General features: G+C 59.4%; 1 non-coding gene across 1 annotated transcript; it reads left to right on the top strand.

The window, feature by feature from the left end:
- Positions 1-5,414: 5,414 nt before the first annotated feature.
- LOC125156795 (small nucleolar RNA U13) lies at positions 5,415-5,517 on the top strand. Its single transcript, XR_007148779.1, has one exon. It is a non-coding gene; the product is annotated as a small nucleolar RNA U13 (small nucleolar RNA).
- The last annotated feature ends 1,603 nt before the right edge of the window (positions 5,518-7,120 follow it).

The raw sequence follows: 7,120 nt of genomic DNA, 5'->3' as shown, positions 1-7,120 counted from the left end.
TGCTAACTGTTGGTGGAGAGGGCCGAGCTGGCCGAAGCCCCCAGGCACGCCTGCTTCTTCCTGTTCCACTGGAGGGACATTTACCTGGGACGTCGCCGGGTATCCGCCACCTCACCCAGCATCTGCACACTGGGGACCCACAGGTCCTTGAGTTTGGCATTGCAGGGAAGCGGACCTTTCCCCGAGGCGGGGAAGGAAGCCACGCCTCCCGGTGGCCGTGGGAACCTGTCCGCGGAGGGCTTTGGTCGCAGGCGCCCAGGCCCTGCACCGAGATCCCGACTGAAGTGCCCGGTTCCGGCTCCAGGAATCTGCAGCACCCGCGCCCACAGCACACGGAGGGCGCCGCCAGGACAGGTGGCAGCAGCAGGCCCCCGGTGTCACGTGCTTCTGGATTCGTTTTCCACTTTTGGGAGCTAAGCGCTAGGCTCTAGGCCCCGGGAGTGAGCAGCGGGCGGACGGCCCTGGCCCTGGTCCCGTGCCGGTACCAGGAGGGGCCCGCTCTCCTTCCCCGGGGGCCTCCTTACCCTTCCTTGAGGGGGCTGCTGGGACGGGGCGGCCCCAGGGCAGGGGGCGCAGGGACCCTGGGCCTGGGAATTAGGCCAGGGGCTTCTCTGTTTTCTTTTAACTTAAGTTTTTGAGCGGGTGCCGCGTTCCCGCCATAAGCAGGTGGGAGGCGTGGCCCCCGCATCTCCCGCCCTGCCCCCCCTGTGCCTCCAGGTGTCTGTGCGAGGACGGGGCGATGTGGCCATAGTTCCGCCCTCCGTGTCCTTTGTACACACGAGTCGTGGGCGGTTGACTTGTTGTCCCGAGAGGCCTCGCGGGCGCGGCGTGTCCACCCCGGCGCAGACGGGCTCCCCCAGCCCTCACCTTCCAGCTCCCGTCTGTCTCTGCTTCCTGTCCGCCGGGCCTGCTTCACGTACCCTTGTGTTCAGACACTGTCAGGTGTCCATCCCCTCCCCCCCCAGCTGGCCTCGCTGAGCCAGAGGGTCACTCTGGCGGGAATGGCGGTCGCGCTGCCCCAGGGGCGGTGACAGCCGAGGGTTGTCCTCTCAGTGGGGCTCTGCTGTCGGGGGGATGCAGTTGTGTTACACGTTTCAGGAGTCGCTCCCCCGTCCTGCTCCCTGCCAGCGGCTGACGCATTTGTCTGTGCTGGCCGAGGCCGAAGTCTGAGGAACGTTTATGAAAAGTGACCCCGAGTGAGGAGGGGGCGGGCGTGGGCCTCACCACTTGGGCAAGGGGCCTGGCTCCTCCTGGGGAGACCACGCGCTGCCGGCCCTGAGCTTCTGGAGGGCTCGACAGGTGGGCCTCGCGGCCAGCATGCTTGTCAGGGGCAAGGGAGACAATGATTGACCGAGTTCAAGCCTGAGGAGCCCAAATTTCAGGAACCCGGGCCTGGACACCTTTGAACTGCAACCTGTGGGCAACCAAGAGCTGACCGTGTATCTGAGTCACGGGCTCAGATCCACGTTCCCAGAAGGGCCAGCGGGCCACCGTGTAGAGCTGGGGGAAGGCCTGGAGGTCTGGGGTCTGGGGCGTGTGATGGGGGTTGGTGCCTGTCTAGAGCACTAGGACTCAGAGATGCGGGGTGGTGGGGAGAGTGAGGGCTCAGGGAAGGGATGGCCCGTGCCGGGCCCAGGGGACGGTCGCCAGGTCAGGGCACAGGCGAGGAGGAGGTTGGGACAGGTGGAACCGGTGACAAGCTCAGGGCTGTCCAGGCTGACGTCACCCAGGGGGACGTCCTGGAGGATGGGGAGATGTGGGGCGGGGCCCTCGTGTGCGGGACGGGAATGAGGACGAGAGTCTGAAGTTCCAGAATTCCTAGGCTAAAGGCGAGTGTCGCCCGTCCCCCACTATGCCCAAGTCCCCCTGATCCCACGCTGGTCTTGGCGCTGGCCGGGTGAGGGCCGGGGAGAGGTTTGGGGAAACGCACGAGTGTCTGTCCAGCCAGGTGACTCCGTGGCTGTGTGGGAGGGTCCGGAGGCAGAAGTGAGGCTGGGGGCTTGGTCTGCACCAGCCGCTTTGCCCAGGGAGCACCCAGCCGTTTGCCTGGCTTGTGTGGGGAGGGCGTCAGCGTTAGGGGGGCTGCTCCCCGTCCTCCCAGGTGGGCTGCTTGCTGGGAGGTCACGCACTTGGAGCAAGAACCCCGACCCTTCCCTGGGCAGAGACCCCTACTCACCTCCCAGGCCAGACCCTTGCAGGCCGTCGGCAGTGTCGCTGAATGAATGAATAAAACACAAGATGGAAAATGACTTACCTGAGGGACAAGTCATGAGTCGTGGGTCACTGAGAAAAGGCGGCTGACGGGGCAGCCCTGCTATGGACTGGAGCCCTCAGCGTCAACACTGCCCCTCGGCCCCGTTCTCCCCAACTGCCCTTCTCCCCGGGTCTCCCTGTTCTGAAGGGAATATCCGGGCCCCTGCTCCAGTCCCTCCAGAGCACCAGGCCCTCGTCCCCTAACTTGGGGACCTAGCAACCCGTGGCCCCAGGTGGGCAAGGAGACGCACGGATGATCAGAAAGACAGTCACCTTTCCGAAGCAACGAGGTCAGGGCTCTCGATCCAGAAGACACCTCGGAGGGGAGCGCTGGTCTACCCGAGCAAGCACGGCTGGGAAGGCTTGAAGATTAGCTGATCTGAAAGGAAGTCGTTCTTTGGTGAGCGTCCCCAGTGTCCCATGCGGTGATCACCTGGTTACTGTGCCTTCAAATCCGCTGGATTTCCTCACGGAGCCCTCCCGCCGAAGCCAAGCTCTCGTCTCTAGTCTGCGGAGGTCGGGCGGAGCCAAGGAGAGCCCCGGGTGACCCGCGGAGGACACGCACACGGCAGAGAGATGTCCAGCTGTACTAGTCGCTGGGGAAATGCCAACCACAAACGAGAGTCCTGCCCCCAGGTTAGCAAACGTTCACAAGCCTGATCGGGCCACGTGATGGAGGCCACGTGCACGGCCAGATTCTCCTGCACGCCGCACGTCCGAGATCCTGGGGCACAGCCCGCCCGGGGACACGGCGTGGCGCATTCGCTGGATGGTCTGTTCCCAGAACCAAGCAATCGCTTCACATCGCCCAGTGAAACATCTCACGCGGGCAAGAATGTGTATGGTCGCTCTGTGCGCGAGAGCGGCCGTCTGAAAGCCCAAATGGCCATCGCGGGGTTTGGGTTGATGAGCTGTGATACAGTCACGTGATGGAGCACTCTGTGGCAGTTGTGGGGAGTGAGTTAGCCACAACACGATTCGGAAGGAGGCCAGCAGCGCGAGTCCCGACACGGTACATAAAGCTGACACTCGTGTGTAAAGTACACTGTTGTTCTATAGAAGTGTGATGGGCCAAGCATAGCTGCACAGACAGTAACGCTGTATGTCACCTATCTATGTGTCTGGCATCTACCCAACATCCATCCATTGGTCCTTCCATCCTTTTGTCCATCCGTCCCCATCCATCCATCCATCCATCTGTCCACCCATCTGTCCGTCCATCATCCATCCGTCTGTCTGTCCATCCATCTGTCCACCCATCCATCCATCCATCATCCATCCGTCTGTCCATCCATCTGTCCACCCATCCGTCCATCCATCATCCATCCATCTGTCTGTCCATCCATCTGTCTACCCATCCGTCCATCCATCATCCATCCATCTGTCTGTCCATCCATCCGTCTATCCTTCTGTCCATCCATCCATCCGTCTGTCTATCCATCTATCCATCTGTCCCTCCATCCATCCATCCTTCTGTCCATCCGTCCGTCCGTCTGTCCATCCATCCATCCATCCTTCCGTCTATCCATCCATCCATCCATCCATCCATCTGTCCATCCATCCATCCATCCTTTCATCCATCCATCCATCCATCTGTCCACCCATCCGTCCATCCATCATCCATCCATCTGTCTGTCCATCCATCCGTCTATCCTTCTGTCCATCCGTCCATCTGTCTGTTCGTCCATCCATCCATCCGTCTGTCCATCCATCCATCCATCTGTCCATCCATCCATCCATCCTTCTGTCCATCCGTCCATCTGTCCATCCAACCATCCATCCTTCCGTCTATCCGTCCATCCATCCATCCATTCATCTGTCCGTCCTTCCATCCATCTATCCACCTGTTCGTCCATCCATCCATCCATCCATCTGTCCGTCCATCCGTCCGTCCGTCCATCCATCCATCCATCCTTTCGTCCATCCACCTCTATCAATCATCTATCTGAGGAGAATGAGAACAATCAGGGGAAGATTCCAGAGCATGGTGTCACTCCCCCAGGACAGGGAGGCAGGGGCGTGCAGGGGCGCAGAGGGGACTGAGAAGGGTCTCACAGGAAGCAGCGAGTTAGTGTCAAAGTATTAGTCTTCCTGCTGGTTGGTGAGCTCACAGAAGGTTGTCACATTATCAAAAAGAAAGAAAGAAATGAGGACCGCATAGGGACCACGAGGAGTGGGTGTCGTAGACCATGAGTGAAAGTCCACCTTATGCCCCTCCGGTATCAGAGATACCCTCACGTGAAACAAACCAGAGCAGACCCCTCACCACACGCGTCTGAGCTGTGAGTCCCCCATTATGAACACGTGACTTGTCTGTTCCCAGACACCTTTCTATCAGGAGGGCTCCTTCCTGAGGCCCCCCCCCCCTTCCTGTGGACGGGAGGCATGTTTGTGCTGAAAATGTCATCCCCAGGGCAGGGAAGCCCCTGTCCTGTCCCAGTGAATGGAATGGCAAGCCTGACTCTCGCTTTGGGGGGCGGGGGGGCGGTGGCAGGGTTTGAATGTGAGGAGAAAGGAGGTTTCCTGGGGGCAGAGAACAGGGTTTTGAGGGGCCCTGGACCCCAGAGACCACGGGCTGAGCTGGAGGCAGAGAAGGATGTAGGGGACAGCTGGCCTCCACTGGGCCCTGGGGACTGCGATACGTGAGAAGCCGCGGAGATGCTGTCAGCATCCAGGTCTGTGGCAAAGCCCCACAGATGACCAAAGTCTACCCTCCCCGGGCTGGAGTCAGATGCTGAACTCTGGGTGTGGAGGGCCATGCTCCCTCCGAGCCTCTGGGGGAGGGTGCTTCCTGCCTCTTCCAGCTGCTGGGGCTCCTGGTGTCCTTGGCTTCTGGCCTGTCCCTCCAACTCTGGCCTGTCTCCACGTGGTCTCCCCGGGTCTCTGTGAGTCCTTCCCTGTCTCTTACAAGGACACTCCCATTGGATGGAGGGCCCGCCAAGTCCAGGATGGCCTTACTTCAGTCCTCTGTGACACAACCGCACCTGCAAAGACTCGATTTCCTAACAAGGTCACAGGCTGAGGCTTCCGGTGGGCATGTGCTTTTGGGGGCACTTCACCCAGGATGCCGGTTCTGGGCCTGCTCCCCGTCACCCTGGGGCTGACCCCGGTCCGACCTCGGCAGGATCATTCACCCTCACACTTAGAATCAGGCTCCGGGGATCTTTCTGTAGTTCGTAAGCGTGATGATTGGGCTTTCACGCCATCGTGGGCCCCGTGGCTCCCTCAAACCTTGTTACGACCTCAGCTTGTGATCCGTTGGCGTGGAAAAACAAAACAAAAGAAAGGATCAGGGGCTCCTGGGTGTCTCAGTCGGTCAAGCGTCTGACTTCGGCTCAGGTCATGGTCTCGCTGTTTGTGGGTTCGAGCCCCACATCGGGCTCTATGCTGACAGCTCGGAGCTTGGAGCCTGCTTCGGATTCTGTGTCTCCCTCTCTCTCTCCCCCTCCCCTGCTCACACTGTCTCTCTCTCTCTCAAAAATAAACATGAAAGAAAGAAAGAGAGAAGAAAGAAAGAAAGAAGAAAGAAAGAAAGAAAGAAACAGGCCCTAGGGGACCAGGCGGCGGGGACACTGGGGACAAGGCAGTGCAGACTGGAGCACGTGGTGGCCTGAAGGGCAGGTGGCTGTGGGGGGAAAGGGGGGCTCCGGGGTGGGGGTGGGGGACTCCACCCCGCTCAGCCTTCGGTGGCCGTGAAGGACGGGGCCAAGATAGGCACTCGGTGGTGGAGGGCGGTGCTTGGGGACTGTAGCCCGGGGCACACCGGCGGTGAGCTGCTGCCAGCCTCCCGCAGTCCAGGCGTCTTCACGGCCCCTCTGGGAGGCAGGGAGGCCACAGCCTTAGCTCTGGAGCTGCTGGTGATAAGCTCCCTGCTGCCCCTCCCCACCCCCCCCAGCTCTGCCGCTAGAGAAAGCAAAGGGACTTTCCCTCCAGCAGTAAGGACTTTTTAAAATTTCAAGGCCACCTCCATTACCCCAGTAACCCGAGCCCGGAGCGCCACCATGCCTCTCTTTCTCAGACCTTCTTCCATCCGGCCGCCCCCCCCCCCCCCATCCCAGTCCCACCTCTGAATATCTCCGGAAGCTTCCCAGGCCTTTCTTCCCGCTGCTATGACCCCAGACCAGGACTTCACTACTTAAAAAAAAAAAAAAAAGATAAACAATTTATTTAAACTAAAAAATCTGACAAAAACAGCTCAGACATTTCTTCCCTGCCTCTGGCAACCACCAGTCTGTTCTCTGTGTCTATCGACTTGTTTTGTTTTTTTTTTAATGTTTATTTATTTTTGAGAGAGAGACAGAGTGTGAGCAGGGGAAGGGGTAGAGAGAGAGGGAGACAGAGGCTCTGAAGCAGGCTCCAGGCTCCGAGCTGTCAGCACAGAGCCTGAGGCAAGGCTCGAACCTATGAACCTAGAGGCCATGATCTGAGCCGAAATTGGGCGCTCAACTAACTGAGCCACTGCCCCTTAAATTGTTTTTTACAAAAACATATTTTTTAAGTTTATTTGGCTATCTTGAGAGACAGAAAGTGCACACCAGTGGGGGAGGGGCAGAGAGGGAGAGAGAGAACCCCAAGCACTGCCGGCACAGAGCCCGACGTGGGGCTCGAACTCACAACCGTGAGATCGTGACCTGAGCCGAAATCAAGAGTCGGACACTTAACCGACTGAGCCACTGAGGAGCCCCTCAACTTAGTTTTTTGAAAAATTATTTTTAGCGGCGCCTGGGTGGCTCAGTCAGTTAAGCTTCCGATTTCAGCGCAGGTCACGATTTCACATTTGTGGGTTCGAGCCCCGCGTCGGGCTCTGTGCTGACAGCTCGGGGCCTGGAGCCGGCTTTGCATTCTGTGTCTCCCTCTCTCTCTGCCC

This window comes from Prionailurus viverrinus, chromosome F2 (assembly GCF_022837055.1).
Source record: "Prionailurus viverrinus isolate Anna chromosome F2, UM_Priviv_1.0, whole genome shotgun sequence".
Lineage (NCBI taxonomy): Eukaryota > Metazoa > Chordata > Mammalia > Carnivora > Felidae > Prionailurus > Prionailurus viverrinus.
The sequence above is the reverse complement of the archived record's forward strand: the minus strand, read 5'-3'. Positions and strand labels throughout refer to the sequence as shown.